Genomic DNA, 16,039 nt, shown 5'->3' with positions numbered 1-16,039 from the left:
CCCTGCTAAGGTCTTTGTTTACAAATTGGGTAAGATACATAAATGATGCCATTCATTTTTTTAATGGGAATTTAACTGCAATTTCACTTCACTACTAATTTACTTCACAAAGTGATGCGGCCTTACAGATATTAATAATAAAATAAAGACCAATAGAAAACCAACAGGAAGAAAACAAACAGAAGGAGTGTAGCTTCATATGACAAGAAAAAAAATAATAATAATAATAATTAATAAAAAAAACAAATAATAATAATAATAATAATAACAATCTACTTCAAAGAAGAAGAAGAAGAAATATGATGATGATGATGATAATGATATTACCACCACTATTACTACTACTACTACTACTACTACTACTAATAATAATAATAATAATAATAATAATAACAATCTACTTCAAAGAAGAAGAAGAAGAAATATGATGATGATGATGATGATGATATTACCACCACCATTACTACTACTACTACTACTACTACTACTACTACTAATAATAATAATAATAACAATCTACTTCAAAGAAGAAGAAGAAGAAATATGATGATGATGATGATGATGATATTACCACCACTATTACTACTACTACTACTGCTACTACTACTACTAATAATAATAATAATAATAACAATCTACTTCAAAGAAGAAGAAGAAATATGATAATGATGATGATGATGATGACGATGATGATGATATTACCACCACCATTACTACTACTACTACTACTACTACTACTACTAATAATAATAATAATAATAATAATAATAATAATAATAATAATAATAGCATTCTACTACTAAGAACTAAGAAGAAAAAGACAAAGATGACAATAAGCATAATGATGATGATGATGATGATGATGATGATGATCATACTACTACTAGGCACACCCAGCCTGTGGGGTTCATGCACTGAAACGTCTGCAGTAGCAGCAACATCAAGAACAAACACCAACAAGAGAACATCAAAGCCAAGAGATCTGACATCATCATATCATTTGGACCTGAGAACATCACCCCTAGCAAAGTCACTGAGAAACTCTGTGAGTACAAAGACCAGGAAATAGAGATCTGCTGAATGTGTGACACGAATACAATAATGACTGGAGTTCTTGGAGAACTAGTACATGTTGGATGATGATCTTCAGGATAGCTCATGTCCTCTGAACATCAACAACAACAACAGTAATAATAATAATAATAATAATAATAATAATAATAATAATAATTTGACTTATTTTGATTATTATTATTATTATTAGTTAGTTAGTTAGTTAATTTTATTATTATTTTAATTATAATAATTAATTATAATTAATTATTTTATTTTATTTTATTTTATTTTTGGCTGTAATGGTGTTGTTGATGTTCTTGTCATTGCAGTAAAAAATTAGTTGGTCACTTATTTAAGTAGATTCCCAGACTGAATCAAATTCAGTGGCAATTGAGGTTTTAATTGACATATAGTCAATTATTACCTATAATAATAATCATATCCTCAATTTCTCCCACTAGTTGTTTTGGATGTAAGAAATAATCTGCTGTGTCTCCTGGATTCATTTCTGCATCTACAAGCAAACATGGCGAGGTGATGTGGATTGCAGGATGCTGTGGTCCAGCAGGAGGGATAATTGAATAGTGACTGGTTGGCAAAAATGCTAAATGGGTGGAGAACCATATGTCATGTATGGAGTTGTCTGGAGTGTTTGGGGTGCAATGTGTGCAGATTTCACTCTCCGTAAAGTCCATTCCAAACATTTTTTGCCCGTAGTACATTCTGGATTCTGGGTTTGTTTGTAGTGTATGAAACTGGGGTTATTAGTTGTGAAGAAAATGTTCTTTAAGTTGAATGTCCAGAATTCAGAGCTAACAGTCCTTATTATTTTTTAATTTTTATTTTTGGTATGAATTTTATAGGAGTGGATTTGGATATTATACAATACATTTTAAAATAATACATAATGAGAGCTGATGCTGGTGTGGGAAGTAATGATAATGAAATAATGAAATGTATATTTTTCATTCAGTTTCAGGAAACAGGTTATGCAAAAATCTATGATTGCAGCTCATATGAGTGAGTGAGTGTGTGTGTGTGTGTGAGTGAGTGAGTGAGTGAGTGAGTGTGTGTGTGAGAGAGTGAGTGAGTGTGTGTGTGAGAGAGTGAGTGAGTGTGTGTGTGAGAGAGTGAATGAGTGAATGAGTGAGTGAGTGTGTGTGTGAGAGTGAGTGAGTGTGTGTGTGTGAGAGTGAGTGAGTGTGTGTGTGAGAGAGTGAGTGAGTGAGTGAATGAGTGAGTGAGTGAGTGTGTGTGTGAGTGAGTGAGTGAGTGAATGAGTGAGTGAGTGTGTGTGAGAGAGAGTGAGTGAGTGAGTGAGTGAATGAGTGAGTGAGTGTGTGTGTGAGAGAGTGAGTGAGTGTGTGTGTGAATGAGTGAGTGAGTGTGTGTGAGAGAGTGAGTGAGTGTGTGTGTGAGAGAGTGAGTGAGTGAGTGAATGAGTGAGTGAGTGTGTGTGTGAGAGAGTGAGTGAGTGAATGAGTGAGTGAGTGAGTGTGTGTGTGAGAGAGTGAGTGAGTGAATGAGTGAGTGAGTGAGTGTGTGTGTGAGAGAGTGAGTGAGTGAATGAGTGAGTGAGTGTGTGTGTGAGAGAGTGAGTGAGTGTGTGTGTGAGAGAGTGAGTGAGTGAGTGAGTGTGTGAGTGTGTGAGAGAGTGAGTGTGTGAGAGAGTGAGTGAGTGAGTGAGTGAGTGTGTGAGAGAGTGAGTGAGTGAGTGTGTGAGAGAGTGAGTGAGTGAGTGTGTGAGAGAGTGAGTGAGTGAGTGTGTGAGAGAGTGAGTGTGTGAGAGAGTGAGTGTGTGAGAGAGTGAGTGTGTGAGGGACTGAGTGTGTGAGTGAGTGAGTGAGTGAGTGAGTATGTGAGGGACTGAGTGTGTGAGGGACTGAGTGTGTGAGTGAGTGTGTGTGTGAGGGAGTGAGTGAGTGTGTGAGTGTGTGTGTGAGGGAGTGAGGGAGAAAGTGTGTGAGTGTGTGTGTGAGAGAGTGAGTGTGTGAGTGTGTGAGTGAGTGAGTGAGTGAGTGTGTGAGAGAGTGAGTGAGTGAGTGAGTGAGTGTGTGAGAGAGTGAGTGTGTGAGGGACTGAGTGTGTGAGTGAGTGAGTGTGTGTGTGTGAGAGAGTGAGTATGTGAGGGACTGAGTGTGTGAGTGAGTGAGTGAGTGAGTGAGTGTGTGTGTGTGAGAGAGTGAGTATGTGAGGGACTGAGTGTGTGAGTGAGTGAGTGAGTGAGTGTGTGAGAGAGTGAGTGTGTGAGGGACTGAGTGTGTGAGTGAGTGAGTGAGTGAGTGAGTGTGTGTGTGTGAGAGAGTGAGTATGTGAGGGACTGAGTGTGTGAGTGAGTGAGTGAGTGAGTGTGTGTGTGAGGGAGTGAGTGAGTGAGTGTGTGTGAGAGAGTGAGTATGTGAGGGACTGAGTGTGTGAGTGAGTGAGTGAGTGAGTGAGTGAGTGTGTGAGAGAGTGAGTGTGTGAGGGACTGAGTGTGTGTGTGAGTGTGTGAGTGAGTGTGTGAGTGAGTGAGTGTGTGAGGGACTGAGTGTGTGAGTGAGTGAGTGAGTGAGTGAGTGTGTGTGTGAGGGAGTGAGTGAGTGTGTGTGTGTGAGAGAGTGAGTATGTGAGGGACTGAGTGTGTGAGGGACTGAGTGTGTGAGGGACTGAGTGTGTGTGTGAGGGAGTGAGTGTGTGAGTGAGTGTGTGTGTGAGAGAGTGAGTGTGTGAGGGACTGAGTGTGTGAGTGAGTGAGTGAGTGTGTGTGTGAGAGAGTGAGTGTGTGAGGGACTGAGTGTGTGAGTGAGTGAGTGTGTGTGTGTGTGAGAGATTGAGTATGTGAGGGACTGAGTGTGTGAGTGTGTGAGGGACTGAGTGTGTGAGTGAGGGAGTGAGGGAGTAAGTGTGTGAGGGACTGAGTGTGTGAGTGAGGGAGTGAGGGAGTAAGTGTGTGAGGGACTGAGTGTGTGAGTGAGGGAGTGAGGGAGTAAGTGTGTGAGGGACTGAGTGAGTGCGTGAGGGACTGAGTGTGTGAGGGACTGAGTGTGTGAGGGCGTGAGTGTGTGTGTGAGGGAGTGAGTGTGTGAGGGAGTGTGTGAGGAAGTGAGGGACTGAGTGTGTGAGGGAGTGAGTGTGTGTGTGAGGGAGTGAGTGTGTGAGGGACTGAGTGTGTGAGGGAGTGAGTGAGTGAGTGTGTGAGGGAGTGAGTGTGTGTGTGAGGGAGTGAGTGTGTGAGGGCGTGAGTGTGTGTGTGAGGGAGTGAGTGTGTGAGGGAGTGTGTGAGGAAGTGAGGGACTGAGTGTGTGAGGGAGTGAGTGTGTGTGTGAGGGAGTGAGTGTGTGAGGGAGTGTGTGAGGAAGTGAGGGACTGAGTGTGTGAGGGAGTGAGTGAGTGAGTGAGTGAGTGAGTGTGTGTGTGAGGGAGTGAGTGTGTGAGTGAGTGTGTGAGTGAGTGTGTGAGGGAGTGAGTGTGTGTGGGAGTGAGTGAGTGTGTGAGGGAGTGTGTGAGTGTGTGAGGAAGTGAGTGTGTGAGGGAGTGAGTGTGTGAGGGAGTGTGTGAGGGAGTGTGTGAGGAAGTGTGTGAGGGAGTGAGTGTGTGAGGGAGTGTGTGAGTGTGTGAGGGAGTGTGTGAGTGTGTGAGGGAGTGTGTGAGTGTGTGAGGGAGTGTGTGAGGAAGTGAGTGTGTGAGGGAGTGAGTGTGTGAGGGAGTGTGTGAGGGAGTGAGTGTGTGAGGGAGTGAGTGTGTGAGGGAGTGTGTGAGTGTGTGAGGGAGTGTGTGAGGGAGTGAGTGTGTGAGGGAGTGTGTGAGGGAGTGTGTGAGGGAGTGAGTGTGTGAGGGAGTGAGTGTGTGAGGGAGTGTGTGAGTGTGTGAGGGAGTGTGTGAGTGTGTGAGGGAGTGTGTGAGGAAGTGAGTTGTGATATTTCTTCTAAGCTTCTATTACTCTTGATAAGGCTTTTTGAACAAAGCTGATGTGTGAGCGCTGTGCTGATGGATCATAGATCAGAAATTCTACACTCCTTACACAGTTTCTTTATTTTTTATCCACAGTTCATCTTTATCTGTTTGATTTATTGAAGTTGTTTGACAAGGTAATATGTTTTGGGCTACAGTGAGTTTTAGTTATCTGGAGGGTGGAATTTGATTCCCAGTTTTTCTGCTTGTCCAGCAAGGTTTTAAGAACCATGTATTAATCACTTAAAAGGGGTTAATGATATAGAGTGGATATAGACCATGATATAGACCAGCAAGTCACATGACCATGTCACATGTCACTGATCATGCAGATGTTTTTCATGTTACTCCTCATACCGCTCATGTCTGATTAAAAGTTCTGGGTTCTGAGTGTGTCTTTGTCAAGCTTTTGTTTCTGCTGTCATGTGTTTTTGTGTGAGTGGGTGTGTGTGCACCAAAACTTCACTCATAGTCTTCAGGGGGTTTTTTTTGGTGATTTTTCACAGTTTTGGTTATTTGTATGCATTATATACGTATAATGAAGTGTGAGTCCCAATCATGACAGTTCTTATGGCCTGGACAGTGCTTATGGGGACAGGTAACATCTGGATTACAAATTCATGTTGAGTAAGAAATGGTGGATGATAGTTGGGCTAGTTTATAGAGTAATTTTGTGTTGTAGCAGATTTTTTTGTTGAATGTTGAATATCTGCGTATCGCTCATGTTTATGTTTTAGCAAATTGTTGCAGTTTTATGGATGATGAAAATGGAGAAAAAGAGATGTCAGAGTCGGCATATCTCTGCGAAAGTAGGTGATACACTGTCAGGAGAAAGGGTACCGCCGAGGTACAGTTTTGTTCCTAGGGGAACAAAAAATATAATGGTACCTTTAAAGGTACACAATAGGTCATAAGGGTACGTTCCCAAAATGAGTTATAAAGACAACTAGAGGTACAAAATTGTACAAAAGAGTACCACCCCAGTGACGGCCACTTGTACCTTAAAAGGTTTTGTACCTTTCTTTCTGAGAGTGTATTATTATTATTACACTATTATTATTATTATTATTATTATTATTATTATTATTATTATTATTATTTTCTATGATTAATTAGTTTATTTAATCATATAAAAAGGAATTATTATTATTATTATAATTATTATTATTATTATTTTTGTTGTTGTTGTTGTTGTTAAAGATTTCCCTGCATAAAATATGACTAATACTGCACTATGTGCTGATATTTGTGTTGTATAATGTATCTGGTGTTATATTGTGTATTCATGTATCAGAGTGTCTACCTTTAATAATAATTTCCGTTCTGTTGTCTGCAGAGACTTGGATTACATACAAGCCTCAGGTAAAATAAACACATGGGCATCATTGAACAGATTTTTATTGTTATTATGTCTTCAATTTGGCAGAAATAGACTTATGCAATTTACATTTAAAAGGAGATGAAACACATCAGTTTTAAAGCGTCATGGTGTGTTTCACAAATAGAAACCTCAATGAGCAAAGAAAATGTCCATCTTTGACTATTTACTGTACATCATCACCATAAAAACACCCAAAGATCCAAAGATCTTCAGATGTTGAGAGCTTCTTTTGGGACCTGAGGTATGCTATAAAGCTGAAAATCGTCTTTTCACTTGCACTGTAGTTAGATCTTTGGGTAATTTGGGGTCTTGCTTGTAATTCTGCATCCATGTTGAATTGTTGATGGGTGATAATTTTCTTTATCAGTCCAGGATATCACTGAGGAGGTTTTGTTGTTTGTTTTGTTTTGATTGCTGAGGCCAAAAATGAATTTGCTTTTCCAAAATTGGTGAAATTTCAAGCACAGGATTCTTCTTTTAAACTCCTAGCAGTGATACGCTTATGTAATGTCTTTCTGTGAGAGCTGTACTCATCTTCCTCTCACATGAACAGAACAAATCTGCGGAAAATCTACAATAACTGTGGAAAAGAATTTCCACAGAATATCATCAAGTTTACTTGCTTTTGTCTTTCGTTTTGCTTTAAATGTTTCATTAATTCCCTGTATTTTCTGGTCCTTCACACAGAGCTCTTTTCGTTTGTTTGTTTCAATGAATTTAATGCCATAGCTTTGTAACAGCAATTAAAAGTGAAGGATAGCAAGCCAGGGCTGACTGATGCAGCAAATCTACTATAATACTTAGAAATGCCTAAAGTTAACAGACTGAATGCTCAGAGTGACTCGGAAATGAAGGCGCTGTTGTTGGCACAGTGCACGAGTGAATCACCAGCAGACTCCAATAATGCTGAGTCAGTCGAGAGAAGATGCAGCTGGCAAATAAATAAATAAAACTCACATAATATAAATTCCACCAAATCCTTTTCAGTAGATGTCGCATCGTATGAAGTGGCAAATCTTACATCCGTGTAAAATAGCCTTTAAAGGAAAAGCCTGCACAATACCAGAATTTGAACACCTTCAGAATGCAGGGTTGCAATTTTTATTTATTTAATTCAGTTTACTTAGTGCTTTTAACAACGGACGACTGGATAGCGGGATTATTTTCCTTACGGTATGCAGAGTTATAGAAAGAAATACAAACCCAGGCATCAGCAAAAGGCCCTCTAGAGTCTCAGGCTGTATCCAGATCAGATTTCCCACTAAAGCAGCATGATGAGTTTTAGGCATATTTGTTTGGGTGAAGTCTATGTGTTTGGTGTGAGGGTGAACAATGCAGCAGATGAGTCATATGTGGAGCTCCAAAGGAAGAAGGGCGCAGGAATCGAGCATCGGGCAGGTCTGCAGGGTGAGAAGAGTTACTGCGGGAGAAGCAGGTCAGGATCTTATACTGGCATCACATCAGGCAACTGGACTACAGAGAGAGAGAGAGAGAGAGAGAGAGAGTGAGTGAAATATATGGAGGGAGAGAGAGATACAGAAAGGAGGGACAGAGAGAGATACAGAAAGCGAAACGAAGAGAGAAAGACATACAGAAAGTGGGTGAGAGAGAGAGAGAGAGATACAGAGGGAGAAAGAGATATAGAGTGAAATATATGGAGGGAGAGAGAGATACAGAAAGGAGGGACAGAGAGAGATACAGAAAGGAGGGACAGAGAGAGATACAGAAAGGAGGGACAGAGAGAGATACAGAAAGCGAAACAAAGAGAGAGAGACATACAGAAAGTGGGCGAGAGAGAGAGAGAGAGAGATACAGAGGGAGAAAGAGATACAGAGTGAAATATATGGAGGGAGAGAGAGATACAAGATACAGAAAAGAGGGAAAGAGAAATAGAAAGAGGGAGAGAGAAACAGAGAGTGAAACAAAGACAGAGGGAGAAAGAGATACAGAGTGAAATATATGGAGGGAGAGAGAGATACAGAAAGGAGGGATAGAGAGAGATATAGAAAAGAGAGAAACGGAAAGATGGAGAGAGAGACAGAGAGCGAAGCAAAGAGAGAGAGACATACAGAAAGTGGGCGAGAGAGAGACAGAGAGACAGAGAGAGAGGAATTTTTTTATTTATTCTGAATAATTATTATAATAATTTATTCTGAATAATTATTATAATAATTTATATAATATTTTTTCTTTTTCGCTTGGGGTTGCTTTTATATTACACAACCAATACAAAAATTCCAGAAAGCACCATTAGTATGAAAATTTCATATAATGATGTTATGTAATATAATTAATAGTAATGATATTCATCTAATTAATGCTGCATACTTGGAGCAGTTATGGTATTAATTAGGGCTTGGGGTTAATTAGTAGCAGCAAAGTACTGAATGTAATGTAAAGCTGCACTCAGCTTACCTCGGGAGATCGCTCGCAGGTCTGAGTGGCGTTACGTCTGAAGCTTGGTGCTTGGAGCTAAGTGTACTTCTCAAACAGCGATCTACAGAGTTATAGTTTAAATAAGTAAATATGTTTTTGGTAAGAAGTGCTATTTCAGGCAGCCATATCGTTTTGACGCAAACATATTTGAAGGTGGGGGAGGTTGTCTTTAATTTTCCGAAAGATTAGAGGGTAGAAATTGCAAGCTACAACGTCCAGTTGAACGCAGCACAAGTATGCTAACGTATTCCTTCCCGAAATCTAGTGAAAAAGGAGACTCGATCCGAACCTTTTGAAGGCTGTTTATTCGACTTGATATCTCTCAGCGTGTTAAGTGAAGACTCTCTCCCACACATCATTAATAAGTGGAACTCAAGTGGCAGAACAGAAAGCCTGCAGTTATGTGTCTATGTGTGTGCACATAATGACTTCATCAGCTCTCCTCATCTGCATACAATCAAATGGAGCAGCCAGCCATTAAGGCACGAGGGGATGAGGACAAGCCGCAGGACTGATGAAGAGTCGACACTATTGGAACAGCCAGGCGAGAAATTAATCAATCAGTCCATGAAGCACAGAGAATAACGGCACAGATCTGCTTTTCAGAGATGGCTTCCGAAACTCTGTGAAAGTCTCTCTCTCGCACTCTCTCTCAGATCATCGACAGCACTACTAATATAGATATGATACAAACACATGCTGATGGGAATAAGCAAATATCATGTTGTCCTTGAAATATGGTTCTTCAAAAAAGTCAGTACAATTGTACTCATTATTTTAGCTCGAAAACAGATGGTGTGCCTCCAATTAGGCTGGGAATTTACATTATTAGGGTTCTGAGATTTGCTGCTGGCTGCTGTACAAGCTTTAATTGTGCAACGTCTTTTTGCCACGCAGCAAGAGCTGTGCACACCGCACACAGGGCTCCATTCATCTCCTCCCCTTCTCGCAGGAGTCAGCCATATGTCCTAATCAAGAGATGTCTCACTTAAGACTGCCCTTCATCATGCATGCATGGCTTATTAATTCCACAACAGTGTTTCCGTGTGTTTAGTGAACACGCAGGAATAGTGAGTCACTGCTTAGCAGAATCACGTTCACAAAAAGGCCTGGAAGAGAGAAAAAGAAAACGATGGCATTCACCTTGAAATGTAGAACAGGTTCGAGGTTTTAGTTCCTACTGAAATGATGATGAACGTCATCTCCTGTTCTTCTATTTATGGACCGAAGAGCTGTTATTTCACACATATTTTAACTGAATCAATATCAAGTGACGATTCCTACTGAGCATGTGTCAACAGGTTTATGCAAGGGAAAATTTCTCATCTCGGTTTAAACCCATCCAAGGTTTCAACACGTCTTCTCATTCTATATTCAGGAAAAGTCTCGTTCCTTCCTCCTCGTTAGCCCTGATGAGTAGTCAGGCAGAGAAGCACGGCGTTCACAGAGCTCTGACTTAATGAGAGACGACACAAGCAGCATCCAAGTACATGCATATCCTTTCCTGCCGAACGGCTCCTCCACAACGTTGCTCTGAGACTCTATCTAAATAATCAGGTACATTTATCTCTACAAAGCTGCTGAAAAGCCTGTTACCACTGAGTATACGCATTTCTAGAATAAAAAGATCTGTCTGTGCTTGTTGGAATAAACGCAGGTGTGGAACTATAGCTGTATAATGGCTGTGACACTTTCTCACACACTTTCGGTACTCAGACCTCTCTAAAATACTTGAGGTCCTTAAAAATCTATTCACTGTGCCTGGATGATAGGTATGAATGTATTCGTTCGAATCGAAAGAACATCACGAGTGCAGAAACGAGTGGTACGATATTATCAGCCCTCATAAACACTGAGGTTTTTTTTTTTTCCCCCCGTATCCCACTGGTCGAGTGCATCCACAGTCAGATACATTACAGGCTGGAGAAATTGCTCTGTACTTTGCTGAGAGAGTGCACTAAGCAGTCTACTCCATTAACATCCACATGTACTGTAATGGAACCTTCTAGCACAGGCAAGAAAACACTTCACATCACTATTGCACATCACTATCATACGCCTTTCACCTCAGATTAGCCGAGCGTTCACGTGATCTTGTGGAAAATAAGTGAAAGGGAATTTCAGGAAGTCTTCTGGAAGGCTGGAAACTGGGCATCTGACAAAACCACATGAAAATATCTTGCCAAGACTATCATAAGATAACAATGAAATATATATATATATATACTACAAATGCAATTTATACATCTATCCATTCATTTTCTGTAGTGTTTATTCTTCAGACAAGGCTCTATCCTTGGTATCTCAGAGCACAAGGCAGGAGACAACCTAGACAGGGTTCCAACTCATCACAGTGCACACACACACACACACACACACTCACACACTACAGACCATTTAGAGATGCCAATCAGCCTACAGCGCATGTCTTTGGACTGAAGGAGAAAACTGGAGAACCCAGAGGAAAACACAGGGAGAACGCGCAAATCCACACACACACACTCTCAATCACTTCCTCGAGCTCTCATACTCCTATTGTAGCTAATGTCACTGTGATTGACAGCAGTGAGAGAGTATGACATCTCCCTCCCTGAGATCACGGCCAATTTTGCTCTCTATCTTGGACTCTCGGTCACGGCTGGCAGTGAAATCGCTAGGATGCGTATTCCTGATCTCCGATGATAATGTGAACACTTCTCAAGATATTTATTTTTTTACTTCTTAAGAATTTGGCTTTCTTGTTTAAACCTTTCTTGTTAAAAATTTATACAATTCAGTGTACAGGACATCTTTACTATCATTCAAATACAGGCATCATACACATTACACAGAATGTGTCCCATACATGATTTTAGTAAAATCTGGCAACCAAATTAATGAGCCTGGATAATACCTCAAACTTAGGGAAGGGTAAAAGCATGTAGTACCTGATGGTTGGAAGTCAGAAGGCCATTTCTGTCTTGATTTCATCAGAATTATAAGGTATATACCATATGAGCAGTGACTCATTTACTCCTAACAAGGGACTTTGTATGGAAGTGTGTTAATAAAACCAGTTTATAGGAAAAGGGGCAATTTCTAAAACATGCAATCATTTGATTGTTGTCTGCTTTAATAACCAAATGAAGATTAGGATCTCTAATCATCTTTTTTTTTTAAGTATAATTATTGCAGTGATAAAATTTCAGGAATGTTTACGCCCTATTGATAAGCTCCTAATTGATAAGGTTTAACATGCTTGTAAACAGGAACACATTTCCAGAGAGACGTTTCTTTTTTTATCAGAGAAGTTTTAATTTTGTTGTTTAAATAACATAATACGGCTTATCTTATTAGCTCAGGTTTGTGCTTCACAGATGGCACTTCATGTTTTTTAGTCAAAGAAAATGTTTTACGTTTTTCCCAATCTGCCTTTATCCTTACTAATGATTCACTAACAATGACACAAGTAACAAGGATTTATGGAACAGGAAAAGAGTGAAGAATCTACGACCGCTGATGGGTCATGTGATGGAGCAGTAAAATTTCCCTTCACTGGAACTCAAACCCCTGTTCCAGCATGACAGTGAACCTGTACACAAAGCACAGAGCTCCATGTAATCTTGGTGTGTTAATGTTGGAGTGGAAGAACTGGAGTGTCCGGCACTGAGCCCTGACTCTGACTCAACCCCACTGAACACCTTTGAGAAATATGCAGTGTATTTGAGACCTTTTAGACCAATATTTTGCTTAGAATTGAAAGAAATGCATGGATGCTGATTCTGATTTGAGAGTTAAATGAAAATACTTTTTCCTTTAAAAAAAAACATTGGGTCAGTCTGCTCCTGAGCATGTTTAAGCTTATAGATATAGATTTCTTGTTTTTGTAACAACAGCTTGAAAGAACAGATTGAAGTCTGAGCTGACCTTCTCAGTCTGTGTCCAGCATGACCTCCACTAGGAAAACTGAGAGGAAAATTGAACGAATATGGTTCAACGTCTTAAAATTACAGCATTGTCAAATACTACCTCACATTTCCGAGCTCTCAATGTATTTATGATCAGGTTTCTGCATCTGATTCAATGGTTTATAAGGTTTTTTCCCCCGAATGTGGTGTAGGCAATTTAAAATAACAAACATTGATATACTGTAAACTATAGAAGTAGAAGTAACAAACAACAAAATCTGTGAGCCTCTCAGATTGAGTTCAAAAAACAAGTGATTTTGAGGAAGTACAAGCAGTTTTCCTAGACAGATTATGAAAAGGAAGTTTAGACAGTCAGTGGAAAAAGCCCAAAACCAGTAAAGAACTAATGGGGTCTTTTTCGGACAAAAGGAATAGAGAGGTCACACACTAGACAAAGTCAAAGGTAAACATTTGTCATGGTAAGATGCATGTAAGACACCGTCACACCTTTACAAAGTAAGCTGTCTTTATTTGTCACATATACATTACTGCACAGTGAAATTCTTTCTTCACATATCCCATCCATGGAGGTTGGGGTCAGAGCACAGGGTCAGTCATGATGCAGTGCCCTTGGAGCAGGGTGGGTTGGAGGCCTTGCTCAAGAGCCCAATGGTGGCAGCTTGGCGGTGCTGAGGCTTGAACCCCGATCCAATCAACAACCCAGAGCCTTAACCACTTGAGCTATCACCGCCCCAAGTTATAAGACACAGTGCACTGTTGTAGCATACAGTACAATAAGCACATGATATAGAGTCACAAACACCGTTATCACTAGAGAATATTAAAGAAGAAGACCAAAAAGAACCCAACAGCAGGCCTACTCATAAAGTGTCATAAGCTTCAGAGTGAGATAAAGCTTCAGAGTGAAATGAAGTTAAAAGTATAGACAAGCTATGGCCTTCACAAAGTGGAGAAACTCTATATGATTTAAGCCAAAAGTGAGGAGAAGAAATATGACCTTTTTTTTTTTGTTTGGAGATAACCGGAAGCTTGCAAAGGCAAGAATAGAAAACTTGCAAGGCGAAGAATATGTCTGCAACGAGCGCTACGTGCCCTGAAACGTGAGTGAAGAAAGGCCAGATGAGGGGACAGGCTGGAATACGATCTGACAAAGGTTGAAAAGAGGAACATGCATGAAATGTATGTGAACACACTGAAGTCCAATGGGATTCGGTGCAAGTTGGGTGATTACACCACCTGTACCCCAGGTACCAGCAGGTTTATATTTACATTTACAGCATTTGGCAGACGCCCTTTTCCATTTTCTTTGAAATCTCTATCAGTGAATACATCAACACTGGGTAACCTGGTTACAGACCATCTTGGCCATGGTTACTGGCCACCTTGATACCAGGAGCCCAAAACTCTCTTGGGAGGAATTAGAGCACAATTTTTTAAGACATAAATACCTAAAATAAACAGCGAAAAATAAGCACTAGTGTTTGGTGTCTTGCTTGACTGCTAATAAACCATTCTAATCTGAAACCAGTCTTCATGTGTTTGGCTGTTTATTCTTTTTAAGTTTTGATTGAGAATTTATTACTTCATTTGTAGTCAGATTGTGTGAGCTAGCCTGGGCCAATGTAGGGTCTCTCTCTCTTTCTCTCTCTCTCTCTCTCTCTCTTCCTCTATGACAGTGCAAATCTGAAAACATATAAGAAGAGACATTTTTGGGGGCTTTGATTCAAGCTTCAACTTAATTTAATTTCCACCTGTAAGGATTAAATCCCCTACTTTGAACCACATGCTGCTTTGAGATTAGGAGATTAACTTTTTTTTCCCCCACTTCTTGAGCAAGTGACTATCATAAAAAATAAAAAAATAAAAATAAAAAAATAAAAACCTCTGTCTACTTCTGCCTCTGATTATGTTCAATGGACGTCAAGTGAATAGTTAAGCTGGTTTAGTGACTACTGCAACTGTCCTTAAAAAATTGATTTGGTTTCAGTTGCAGGGATTTAGGGAGCGCTTGCCAATGGATATGACTCAAGCTCAAAGTCACACACAGTTCACTGAGGACTCACATGAAAAAAAAAAGCGCATGTACACTGGGAACACTACAAAAACAGGACATGAATAATCCGGCACTAATACCTGAATTAAATATAATACCTGCTTCAGTATGAGGCAATGATGAGTTAAAGCATGTTTTAATCAGGAACTAATGAAGCTCTAACCTTAACGACGGGAATCTAATGAATTCACATGTAAATAAATAACTACCAACTTAAGTACATGCTAGTTATTTGTTAGTTAATTTATTAATTAATATGAAGGTGTAAAGTACGTCAAACATGCTCTATTTAAGACTAAAAGACTAAAAGGAAATAATCTTATAGAGCTCTGGTTTTAAATGTTAATAGATAATAGCGTGTTCTAAATGAAGAAATGTTACTGTATTAATTTCCCCCTTGTGTATAAAGAAGCAAAGCCCCGGGTTTTAGTGCCCCACTGTTTCACCCAGAGCACGTACCGGTACTACAATGGGACCGGAAGATGAATGGATGCTGCAAAAATTATGCGAAAATTAATTAAGATGAAATGATTGGTGTTTAATGAACTTAGACACTACACAGGCCTATTAGTTCCTGAAGAGCTATCAGTTGCTGGAGCAGGGTGGGTTGGGGGCCTTGCTTAAGGGCCCAATGTTGACAGCTTGGCGGTATCTTCTGGTCAGCGACCAAGAGCCTTAACCACTTGAGCTACCACCTCCCCCACAAAAATTATAGCTTTGCCATAGCAAAGCTCACAAAAATAAGTCATTGACGTTCCTCTCCACAGAAATGTTCAGTAAAAGGCGAAAGATTTATGCGTGACTGAAGAGAAACCCAAGCTACATCGAAATTATTGAAATAGGTATTATATTTAATACAGGTATTACCGCAGGATTATTCATGTAAAGCATAACCCATAAACATCACGGAACACCAATCAGCATGCTTCAAACCCAACATCGACCAAAATGCTGTCCATAGGGCCAGCTATCTTTGCAGAACAGAATGTAAATATGGCAACAACAACAACAACAAAAACTGCCATCTCACTCGCAGCTATTTTTTTAAGCCTCTTTTTTAAGCCCCTCACTATTTCCGCAAGCTGATCCTCCATTCAGGAGAAATCTTCCATGGAAATGCAAGATTGGCCCTCAGTAAATCTTGTCATCTCTAGTTTACTCACAGCTCTATAACATCCTCTTTGGTTTGGTGCTGCATAAATCCCAATTAAAGTGTGACAGAGCAGGATGGCATGGTGTGAGGTAAGCACTCCCTAGCATTACTGTAAAAAA

At 40.1% G+C, this 16,039-nt stretch overlaps 1 pseudogene; it reads right to left on the bottom strand.

Annotated features, from left to right (window-relative positions):
* Positions 1-15,480: 15,480 nt before the first annotated feature.
* On the bottom strand, positions 15,481-15,589 carry LOC131345530 (U5 spliceosomal RNA; annotated as a pseudogene).
* Positions 15,590-16,039: the final 450 nt, after the last annotated feature.

Source organism: Hemibagrus wyckioides, linkage group LG24 (assembly GCF_019097595.1).
Source record: "Hemibagrus wyckioides isolate EC202008001 linkage group LG24, SWU_Hwy_1.0, whole genome shotgun sequence".
Classification (NCBI taxonomy): Eukaryota; Metazoa; Chordata; class Actinopteri; order Siluriformes; family Bagridae; genus Hemibagrus; species Hemibagrus wyckioides.
The sequence above is the reverse complement of the archived record's forward strand: the minus strand, read 5'-3'. Positions and strand labels throughout refer to the sequence as shown.